Consider the following 11,677-nt stretch of genomic DNA (forward strand, 5'->3'; position numbering starts at 1 on the left):
CACTCAAGGCATAAGCAAGGTCCGGTCTTGTGTGTGCCAAATACATCAAACAGCCTACTAACCTTTGGTATCTTCCTTTGTCAACTGGTACTTGATTAGGATCAACACTAAGCTTCAATCCTTCTTCTAATGGTGTAGCTACTGGCTGACAAGCTGACATGCCAGTTTCGTGCAACAAATCAATAATATACTTCCTCTGAGACAAGAAAATTCCAGAACTGTTTCTCGACACCTCAATCCCTAAAAAATATTTCAAGGATCCAAGGTTCTTCATTTCAAATTCTGTAGACATGTATCTTTGCAAGGCCCCACGTTTTTCCGGATCATTACCTGTTACCACCATATCGTCTACATACACAATAAGTGCAGTAAGCTTCCCATTCTGTCTTTTCAGGAACAAAGTATGATCAGAGTTACTTTGTATGTAACCGAATGCTCTCATAGATTTTGTGAATCTTCTGAACCATGCTCGAGGAGACTGCTTCAAGCCATACAAGGATTTCTTCAACCTGCACACTTTTCTTTTGTATTTATCTGGAGCATTACATCCCGGTGGAAGATCCATATAAATCTCTTCTGTCAAGTCTCCATGCAAGAAGGCGTTCTTCACATCGAACTGTTGTAAGGGCCAATTAAGATTTGCAGCCAATGACAACAAAACACGAACTGTGTTGATCTTGGCTACAGGTGCAAATGTATCTGTGTAGTCGATTCCATATTTTTGAGTGTATCCTTTTGCTACCAGTCTTGCCTTGAAACGATCCACCGTCCCATCTGCTTTGTATTTCACAGTATAGACCCATTTGCATCCCACAGGTTTCTTACCAGCTGGCAAATTTATGATTTCCCAGGTAGCATTCTTCTTCAAAGACTTCAACTCTTCATTCATTGTTACTTGCCAACGTGGATCAGTTAAAGCCTCCTGCACACTGTTAGGAATAGATACAGTAGATAATTGTTGCACAAACGACTTATTTGATTCTGACAGGGGACTGGTAGACACATAATTACTTAACGGGTATAACACATTAGACTCAGGGTTGGGCTTACTCACTGGATACCTAGTTTTGCATTTAGGGTCGGCTTCATAAGTAAGTTTAGGAATACCTCGGTTGACGCGATCAGGGAGACGACGTGGTTGTGGTGCATCCGGGATCGAAGACGATTGATTATGGTTATTGGGACTCAAGATCGACTGTGAGGTAGCTGGCGACATAGGGCTATCCGGTGGTGAGGAAACTGGCAGTGAGCTATCAGGCAGTGAGTTATCTGGTGATGTCGACTCGTCCCTTTCAAGGTTTTCAACATTGTTTCCATGTGAATGATCACCACTTGTCTCCAAGACATTGCCACTTAATTCCAATTCATTCACATTGTTGATGCACAAAATTAGCGAAGACTTTGATACAACAGAAAGTGTCAGGTTTTGTGACCTTCGCTTGGTTGCTTGGTTGCTTCAGTCACTAGTGAGGATAAGTACGTAAATGAATAGAGACAGAGAAGCAAACACAGGATGTACGTGGTTCACCCAGATTGGCTACGTCCACGGAGTAGAGGAATTCTTATTAGTAGTGAAGGGCTTACACAAGTACAAAGGATCAATCTCTCAATTTAGTGAGTTCTTGTGAATGATTTAACACAAAATGGCATTAGGCAATATTGTGGGGGAATGACCCCTATTTATAGAAAAACTTGTAGCTTTGTCACATTGACATGTGCCATGTTATGATTGGTTCTTGATGTCGACACGTGCTGCGCTCTGATTGGCTTCTAATCTTGACACGTGTCGAGTAGTGATTGGCCTCCTGGTCGGAGGGGAACTCTTCTGGGTCCTTGACAGTATAGCGTTGGCCGGTGCTCGGTAGTTTCGGGATTGGTCAAGTATGGTACAAACAGTGCTCCCCTAAGTTCCCGAGTGAGGGAAACTCCTCGGTTGGGGACTTGCAAGATCCAATCCCTTGAGTAATCACGAAACTTCTAAGTACCGAAGTGTGGTCTGATCTTCATCTGCCCTTCTCTGGAAGTACTTTTCCTCCATCCGGGAATGGTGTATTTAGCTGATGTTGACGCACAAGGTAATGTATCAATTTCACTTGAAGCTTAGTTGTAGTTTCGGGCTTAGTCAAGTGTGATACAAACCCTATAGTAGGAGTCCCCCAAGTCGCCGAGCTAGGAGATCTGCCGAAAGAGGTGACAGACAAGGTAAGCAGTCAAACTTCCAAGTAAGTAACCCAGGATCAGAGGTTTGACTTCGGCTTCCGGTTGATTGTTCTCATTCTCCTTGTCTCTCATTCAACTGCCAGGATAAGGAGAAGCAAATGGATAAGAGATGATATGAGATACTTTTGCTTTTGAAGAAGTAACTTTCCACAGGCTTATTCTTGAACTGTGCTGGAGGGTTTTCTGGTGCCCTTCAGAGTATAAGGCCGACTCAAAAATTTGAGGGTCAAAACAAGTCCATCAAATCTAGAGTACGTTCGACCTTGATGATATGGGATACTTTTGCTGTTGACGGAATAATGAATGTGGTATGGAAAGGTGTCGTGCTGTAGTGATCTGTTTCAGCTCACCGTTGAACCTTCTGCTTCAATCTTTTGCATGGCAGAAGTGGTGTGCAACCTTTGCATTTAAATGGTCCTTCAGAACATTCCTTCATAGTGACTCATCCACGCTTGGCAGCTTCAGTGTAAAGAGCCAATATCTGATCAACTGTCATGAGGTATTTGCCGGTGGAATTCGTGACCTTGACAGCAGTTGAGGATGAGTACTCGAGAGCAATGCTAAGTAAGCAACCAGGCAAAGGCTCCAGGCAGTCAGTTCCAAATTGGAGGTTTGATTTCAGGTTCCGACTGACTGCTCTCTTTCTCCTTGTCCTGCAGGTGTGGACAAGGACAAAGACAAAGATAGGGAGAAAGCATGATATGGGATACTCTTGCTTTCGACCCTGATGATATGAGATACTCTTGTTCTTGGTGTGGCTTATTTGCTGAGGTATTATCGGGGGGAAATAAAGCTGAGTATTTCGAGAGGTTATGTTGAGGGTGCCTTTTCGAATGCGAGAAAAGGTTGAGCATTTTTGCAGGTTTGCCTGTCCGTTGAGGAGGGAGGTCAATGTATATAGGGATTTCCCAATAACAAGTAGTAATGCTATTCCTTTACCCTTCTTGGTCACAGCAATGTAGTGGGAGCTGCCAGCTTCACGTGTTTTAATTTTGTCAGAGCACTTTGAAAAAGTGGTATGTGGTATCTGGAAAGCTGATGTTACGTGTGAAGATTACAGACAAGCTTTATCTAAGGAAATCTGGCTCTCGAAGTTCTGAGAGTTGTGCCTCTTCGGTTTTTGAACAAGCAATCCCGTCGAGGATCTGACTCTCGAGATTCGGAAAGCGGTGCTACTCTGGTTTTTTAGAAAGTAATTATGTTGGGAGTCTTTTCTCGAATGTGAGTAAAGGTTGGACGTTCTTGCCAACCTGTCTTGCCGCAAAACACGGAGGTCGACACACATAGGGACTTTCCAGTTGTCAAGCAGTGGTGCTGTTCCTTTACCCTTATGGGTAATAGTAGGGTAGCTGGAACTTCGAAATTCTCGTGCCTAAATTTTGTCAGAGATCTTTGACAAAGTTATATGTGGTACCCGAGGAGTTGATGGTGCATATGGAGAGCGGTGATTGAACAGTAAGATTCACGTGCTTTCTACTTCACCAGAAATCTTCGACAGATTGCCCGTAATTTCCGCAAAGCTGATTGTGCATGTGACAGGTGCTGACGAGGCTGCAAAAGCAGGTGCTTCTTCGATTTCTGAGATCGGCCCTCGTGGTCTCTGAGCAGCCCAACTTTTGAGAAAGCAAACGCCTCTTCGATTTCTGAGATCGGCCCTCGTGGTCTCTGAGCAGCCCAGCTTTTGAGAAAGCAAACGCCTCTTCGATTTCTGAAGCTCCGTCGAGTGCAGATTTTTATAGAGGCTGGCATTAAGTTCCACAGCACACTTGAATCTCTACCAGTAGAAGCTCATTTCTTGCACTTCTAAGATCTTGATTTGTCTGACCTCTTCCTTCTTCAACACATTTGAAAATGTCTGGACCCTCCGACCGTCGTTTTGACTTGAACCTTGGAGAAGAGACAGCCACGCCTTCTCCAGACAACATATGGTGCCCATCCTTCATATCCCCTACTGGTCCTCTTACCGTTGGGGATTCTGTGATGAAGAATGATATGACCGCTGCAGTGGTGGCCAGGAACCTTCTCACTCCCAAAGATAACAGACTACTTTCCAAACGGTCTGATGAGTTGGCTGTTAAGGACTCTCTGGCTCTTAGTGTTCAGTGTGCAGGTTCTGTGTCTAATATGGCCCAACGCCTATTTGCTAGAACCCGCCAAGTTGAATCATTGGCTGCTGAAGTGATGAGTCTCAAACAGGAGATTAGAGGGCTCAAGCATGAGAATAAGCAGTTGCACCGGCTCGCCCATGACTATGCTACAAACATGAAGAGGAAGCTTGACCAGATGAAGGAATCTGATGGTAAGGTTTTACTTGATCATCAGCGGTTTGTGGGTTTGTTCCAAAGGCATTTATTGCCTTCGTCCTCTGGGGCTGTACCTGGTAATGAAGCTTCAAATGATGAACCTCCAATGCCTCCTCCTTCTGGGGTTTTGTCAAGTACTGAGGCTCCGGATAACCACCCTCCGGTGCTTTCTCTTTCTGGGGCTCTACCGACTGCTGAGACTTCCCCTAAGCAACCTTTGTGAAGGCTCCCTTTTGTTTGTTTATTTTGACTCATGTATATGTACATATTTGTGGCTTATCGAAAATATTAATAAATAAGCTTTGCTTCATTTCAACATATTGTGTTAAATACACCAAAGCCTTCTTCATAAAGTTCTTTGAATTTTTGCTTTTGTTGAAACCTGTATTGTTGAAGCTTTGTGAGTGAAGCATGTAGTTTGAGGTAGTGTTCCCTTAATTTCCCGAGTGAGGAAAACTTCTCGGTTGGAGACTTGAAAAATCCAAGTCACTGAGTAGTCACGAACTTTTGAGTACCAAGGCGTAGTAGCATATGGTGGGAGTCCCCCAAGTCTCTAGTCGAGGGAGTTGACGAATGAGGTGTCTTGCTAATAGTCCATGTCGTAAGTACCAAAACTTCATTCTGTTGTTGTCTAAGTGGTAGCCCCGGACTTTTTCTTCATATATTTTGTTTATGAAGGTTGCTAGGCCCGAATAAGTGGAATTGCAGAAGGTGTAACGGTTGGTAGCTGTTTTATGGAAAACCATCTGACTATGATAGTCTTGCACATGATGACTATAGGGAGATACACACACATACTGCTATGATAGAGGGTGTAACCGTTGGTGCATTACAATCATAATGGAAGCATCACAATGATGGAAGCATCACAATGATGAAAGCATCATAATGATGAAAACACCATAATGATGAAACATCATAATGATGTTTCTTTGGTGGAATTGTTTTTCATTTCCCCTAACACCCTGAATTGGTTTTCAATATAAGACCATCATCTGTAGCTCGAATCACAAAGTTGTCTTCATGAAAGTTGTTCTTTAATTCCTTAACTACAACATATCCAAATTTGAGAGCCATCAGATCAGTACAACTCGAGAAATTCAGGTACGACGAGTGATTGTTCATCATTTGTCTGTCAACACGTCAGACCTGTTGTGAGCTTCAAAAACTCCATTTTATATTGTTCAGATCGGCATGCTTTCTTCATTGAAGTTGTTCCTCATCGTCTCTTTCATAACATATCAAAAATTCAGAATGAACTAATGGTTAAATATTTCCAGATCTTCGAAACATCACAGCAGCTTCGAAATCTGCAAGAATCCGACTGTCATGTTTGGAGCTTCAACACTTTAATTTCCGTCGCTCAAACAGAAATGGTTCCTTCTTGAAAGTTGTTCATATGCTCAAGAACTATAGGGTGTCCAAAATTCAGCTCCATTGGAGAAGAGCAGAGGTTGCAGAAATTTGATAGATGAAAGGAGGCGGAAGAGGGAGAGAGAGAAAAAGTCTCGTGGGTTGGATTTCTATTTTGGGGCAGATTCCAATTTTTGTAGCACCTTCATTATTGATGAATTGCTTGTACTTTTGTCCATTATGAAACTTGGGACTTTGGCTTGTTGTTGGATCTATTATAATATGTTTGGGAACATATATAAGTGAATAAATAAGAAGGAAAATTTTGGGCCCTTGTGGGTGTAAAACAAAAAATGTTTATGTTTACCCAAGTGTTTTTGTACAAGTTCAAGGGCATCTTGGGTTTTGTGAACAAAATTTGTTTATTTGGAGCAAGGTTTTGTGTTGAAGCTTTCTAGGTGAAGCTTTGATGGTGAAGCTTTGATGGTGAAAGTATGTAGAGGGAGCTTTCTAGGTGAAGCTTTTTTAGGTGAAGCTTTGTAGATGAAGCTTTGTAGATGAAGCTTTCTAGGTGGAGTTTTTTGGGTGAAGCTTTGTGGGTGAAGCTTTTTAGGTGAAGCTTTGTGGGTGAAGCTTTTTTAGGTGAAGCTTTTTGGGTGAAGCTTTTTGGAGGTGAAGTTTTTTTTTTTTTTTTTAATTTTTTTTTTTGGTGAAGCTTTTTTAGGTGAAGCTTTTTGGGTGAAACTTTTTGGATGAAGCTTTTTGGGTGAAGTTTTGGAGGTGAAGCTTTTCGGGTGAAGCTTTTTGGATGAAGCTTTTTGGGTGAAGTTTTTGGAGGTGAAGCTTTTCGGGTGAAGCTTTTTGGATGAAGCTGTTTTTTTTTTTTTTTTTTTTTTTTTTGAGTTGGCTAAATTACCTCTTTATTGAATTCATTGCCAAATGGCCTTCATTACATAGGATGCCGAACGGCTATAGCTCAATACTTGTACATCGTGAGTCTATTTGTAGTAGTACTTCAAGTGATCAGCGTTCCATGGATGGCCAAGGGTCTTGCCATCGGAGCTTCTAAGTGTGTAAGAGCCAGGGCGACTGATGCCAATGACTTCATACGGTCCATCCCAGTTTGGACTAAGTGTGCCTTCACTCGGGACTTTGTCGCAGAGTAATCTTTTCTTTAAGACCCAGTCTCCTATTTTGAAAGAACGAGGCTTGACCCTAGAGTCATAATAGTTGGAGATGCGCTGCTTGTAGGCGACATTCCTCAAGTGAGCTTGGTTTCTGTGTTCCTCGACTAAATCCAAGTTGAGGGTGAGTTGTTTGTCATTTTCACTTTGAATGTAGTTCTGGACTCGGAATGTTGCTTGCTCGAGCTCAACAGGGACAACCGCCTCTGTGCCAAAGGCAAGTGAGAATGGAGTTTCTCCTGTTGAAGTCCGATATGAAGTGCGATATGACCAAAGAACTTGGGGTACAAATTCTGGCCAACAGCCTTTAGCTTTGTCCAAGCTGGTTTTCAAAGTGCGCTTGATTATTTTGTTGATGGCCTCAACTTGTCCATTAGACTGGGGATGAGCTGGAGAGGCAAAGCATAAGTTGATGTTGAACTTAGAGCAGAACAACCTGAACTTCTTGTTGTCAAACTGTCGCCCATTGTCAGTGACTATCGCATTGGGAATGCCGAATCTACAAAGGATGTTCTTCCACACGAAGTCTTCTATCTTTGCCTCAGTAATGGTTGCCAAGGGTTCTACTTCGGCCCACTTTGTGAAGTAGTCCACTGCAACGACTGCGTAACAGACTTTGCCCTTCCCTGCCGGCATTGGGCCGATCAAATCAAGTCCCCACTGGGCGAAGGGCCAAGGGCTGATCATAGGAGTAAGAGGCTCTAGAGGGGAATGAGGAATAGCCGCATATCGTTGACATTTGTCACATGAGCGGGATACTTTGATGGCATCCTGGTGGAGTGTTGGCCAGTAATATCCTTGGCGAAAAGTCTTGTGTGCTAGGGACCGAGATCCAGCATGATCTCCACAGACTCCCTCATGTATTTCCCGAATGACGATTTCCGCCTCGGCAGGCGTAAGACACCTTAAGTATGGCAGGCTAAAACCTCGCTTATAGAGTTGATCATTGATGATCAGGTAGCGGGTAGACTTGTATCGAATTTGCTTAGCCTGGACTTTATCATTTGGGAGGGTGCCATGAGCAAGGAAATTATAGATCGGGGTGATCCAACTATTCCCCTGTTGTAAGTTGCATACTTCTGCGGCCATGGTGCTTGGTGTTGCCAACAGTTCGACATGAATTTTTCTTCCAATCTTGTCTTCCACAGCCGAGGCGAGGCGAGCCAGGGCGTCTGCATGACTGTTTACCGCTCGAGGAACTTGGGTGATCTGGTAGTGGAAGTGCTTGAGCAAAAGTTGTGTTTGCGCAAGATATGCTGCCATGGAGCTGTCCTTAGCATCAAAGTTGTTGGTAACCTGGTTGACCACCAATTGGGAGTCACTGAAAATATCAATTTGTTTAACCCCGAGGTGTTTGGCCAAACGTAATCCTGCTAGAAGGGCTTCATACTCGGCCTCATTATTTGATGCCTTGAATTTGAAACGAAGAGCATACTCCATTGCTACTTTGTCGGGTGTAGTCAAGACTAGTCCCGCTCCACAGCCCTGTTGGTTGGATGAGCCATCAACATACAGACTCCATGCTGGGGTTGTTGGTTCTATCTTCTGAGCTTCCGGGGGTAATGAAGCCACTGCTTCAGGTGTAGAAGCAATGTCAACCGGATATGTGAAGTCGGCAATGAAGTCTGCCACTGCTTGGCCCTTCTCAGCTGGCTTTGATTGGTAGGAGATGTCAAACTCACCCAACGCTATTGCCCATTTGATCATTCGCCCTGAAGTGTCAGGACTTTGGAGTATCTGTCGAAGAGGATAATTGGTAAGCACGATGATGGAGTGCGCTTGGAAGTAAGGGCGGAGTTTTCGAGCAGACATGACCAATGCCAGAGCCAATTTCTCAATGTTAGAGTACCGTGTCTCCGCATCTTGTAAGGCTTTGCTAGCGTAGTAGACAGGTCGCTCAATATTCCCATCCTTTCGAATGAGAACGGAACTTACGGCTGAAGCTGATACCGATAGGTAGATAATAAGAATGTCTCCTACCTCGGGCTTGGAGAGTAGAGGGGCTTTACTCATGTACTCCTTGAGGTTTTTGAATGCCTCGGCACATTCATCAGTCCATGTAATGTACTTCCTACTTCCCTTAAGTGCTTTAAAAAAGGGAGCACATTTGTCTGTGGCCTTAGAAATGAACCTGGTTAAGGCTGCCACCTTGCCAGTAAGGCTCTGGATGTCCTTTGAAGTTACCGGTTCCTTCATGTCGAGGATTGCTTTGATCTTCTCGGGATTAGCTTCAATGCCTCGTTGGCTAATCATGAAACCTAAGAATTTGCTAGAGCCCACGCCGAAGGCACATTTGTTGGGGTTCAACCTCATTCGATACCTCTTTAGAATGGTGAAAGTTTCAGATAGGTTGGTGATGTGTTGGTCAGCATGTTTGCTCTTGACTAACATATCATCAACGTAAACTTCCATGCTCTTCCCAATCTGCTCGGCGAACATTGAGTTGACTAGTCTCTGATAAGTCGCTCCTACATTCTTTAGGCCGAAAGGCATGACTTTATAGCAGTATAGTCCTCTGTCGGTAGTGAAGGCTGTGTGTTCTTGATCCGAAGGGTTCATGAGGATTTGGTTGTATCCTGAGTAAGCATCCATGAAGCTCAGGAGTTCACACCCGGCCGTAGAGTCTATAAGTCTGTCAATAAGAGGAAGAGGGAAGCTATCTTTCGGACACCCTTTGTTTAGGTCGGTGTAGTCAACACACATTCTCCACAAGACCTTTTGAAGCAAAAGACTTTCTTTGGTCGGATTTTTCTTAACAAGGACCACATTTGCTACCCATGTCGGGTAATTGACTTCGCGGACAAAGCCTATGCCTTTGAGTTTTTCAACTTCTGCTTTCATTGCCTCGTATCGTTCAGCGTCATAAGATCTTCGCTTCTGTCTCACCGGCTTGATCTTGGGGTCAATACTCAAACGATGACAGATGACATCGGGAGAGATGCCTGGCATGTCCTCGTATGACCAGGCGAAGACTTCAGTGTTCTATTTCAAAAAAGATATCAATGCTAACCGAAGGGGTGGTGACAATGTGGTGCCAATCTTCACCATGCGATCTGGATAATCTCTTGAGATAGGTACCTTCTCCAACTCTTCAGCAGGTTGGGCTTGCTGGGTGAAAGAGTCATCTCGAGGATCATCGGGTTGATTGTTGCTATCAGGAAGATCCAAGTTCGCTTCATCTAGGCTGGTCTTTGTGACTTGGTCATGTACAGACAGGGTTTCCTTGGGTCCGGGCAAGTGTTGTTGCTTAACTGAAGTGTTGTAACATGATCGTGCACTAAGCTGATCTCCTCTGATGTAGCCGTTGCCATGGGGGGTTGGAAATTTCATCAACAGCATATGCGTGGATACCATAGCCTTGAGATCATTGATGCCTGTGCGCCCAAAGATGACATTGTATGCCGTTGGGCAGTCAACCACTAGGAAGTTAGTGGTAATGGTAGCCGTGTAAGGGCCTGTACCAATAGTAAAGGGTAAATGTATGCTCCCTAAGGGTTGCACGATATCACCGGAGAAGCTTATCAGAGGAGAAATCGAGCGATCGAGCAAGTGTTCAGCTACACTGAGTGCCCTGAAAGCCTCGGCAAACATGATATTGACCGAAGCCCCTGTGTCTACGAGGATTCGTCGAACATCAAAGTTGGCTATGTGAGCCTCCACGATCAATGGGTCGTTATGAGGGTAGATGATGCCTCTTTCTTCCTCAGGGTAGAAACATATCGGATCCCAGTTAGGCTTTTGATACTTCCCTCCCCTGATGTCTTCCACGTGAAACACTTGGTGACCAGGCCTCAGAATTCGTTCACTGTTTTTCATGGCCCTATTGGAAGATTCAGATATGGGTGTGCCGCCGCTTATGGAATATATGACATTCACCTGGCGTTGGTTACGGTTATCCCTTTGAGGGTGAAGGAGGAATTGATCAATTTTTCCTTCTCGTGCCAAAGCTTCAATACGATCACGGAGGATGATACATTTCTCGCTATCATGGCCGTTATACTCATGGTAGCAACAAAACATGCCCGCGTTATTCGGGGGCGTGTAATCTGGGTGCCTCGGCTTTGGCTTTGGTATCAGGTGAGCTATGCTGGGGTAAATGGCCGCGCATGTGGCATTCAAGGGCGTGTATGTCTCATACCTTGGGGTAGGGGGTATCTTGACGCGGGTTTGACCCACTGCATTGACTGCCTGGGGGCGAGCGTTATTGTGGCGATACCCTTGGTTATCGGGATAGTGTCCCTTACTCTTTTTACTGAAATGAGAGTGGTGAGGATGGAAATCCTTCCTCTTGCCTTGAAATTGATATGTCTGTTGATTCGGCGAAGCATTATGCAAGGCATGGGGAGGTGCCACTGCTGTTTGGAAAGTCGAGGTCTTCTCATTTAGGTGAGTCTGGCTTCCACCCCCCACTTGTTGATAAAGGATGGTTGTAGGGGGTTTCTCCTGATATGTCTTTACCTCGGCGGAGGCATGGTTATAAGCCTGCGCCATCACCTCAGAGTAAGTCTTCCAAGTATTGGCATTGATCATGTATTTAAAGAAACAATCACGTAGGCCTGCCGTGAAGGCTTTGAGGGCAGTCTTGTCGTCTGCCTCGGCACACCGGGAGTATTCATG

This window comes from Malus sylvestris, chromosome 13 (assembly GCF_916048215.2).
Source record: "Malus sylvestris chromosome 13, drMalSylv7.2, whole genome shotgun sequence".
NCBI lineage: Eukaryota > Viridiplantae > Streptophyta > Magnoliopsida > Rosales > Rosaceae > Malus > Malus sylvestris.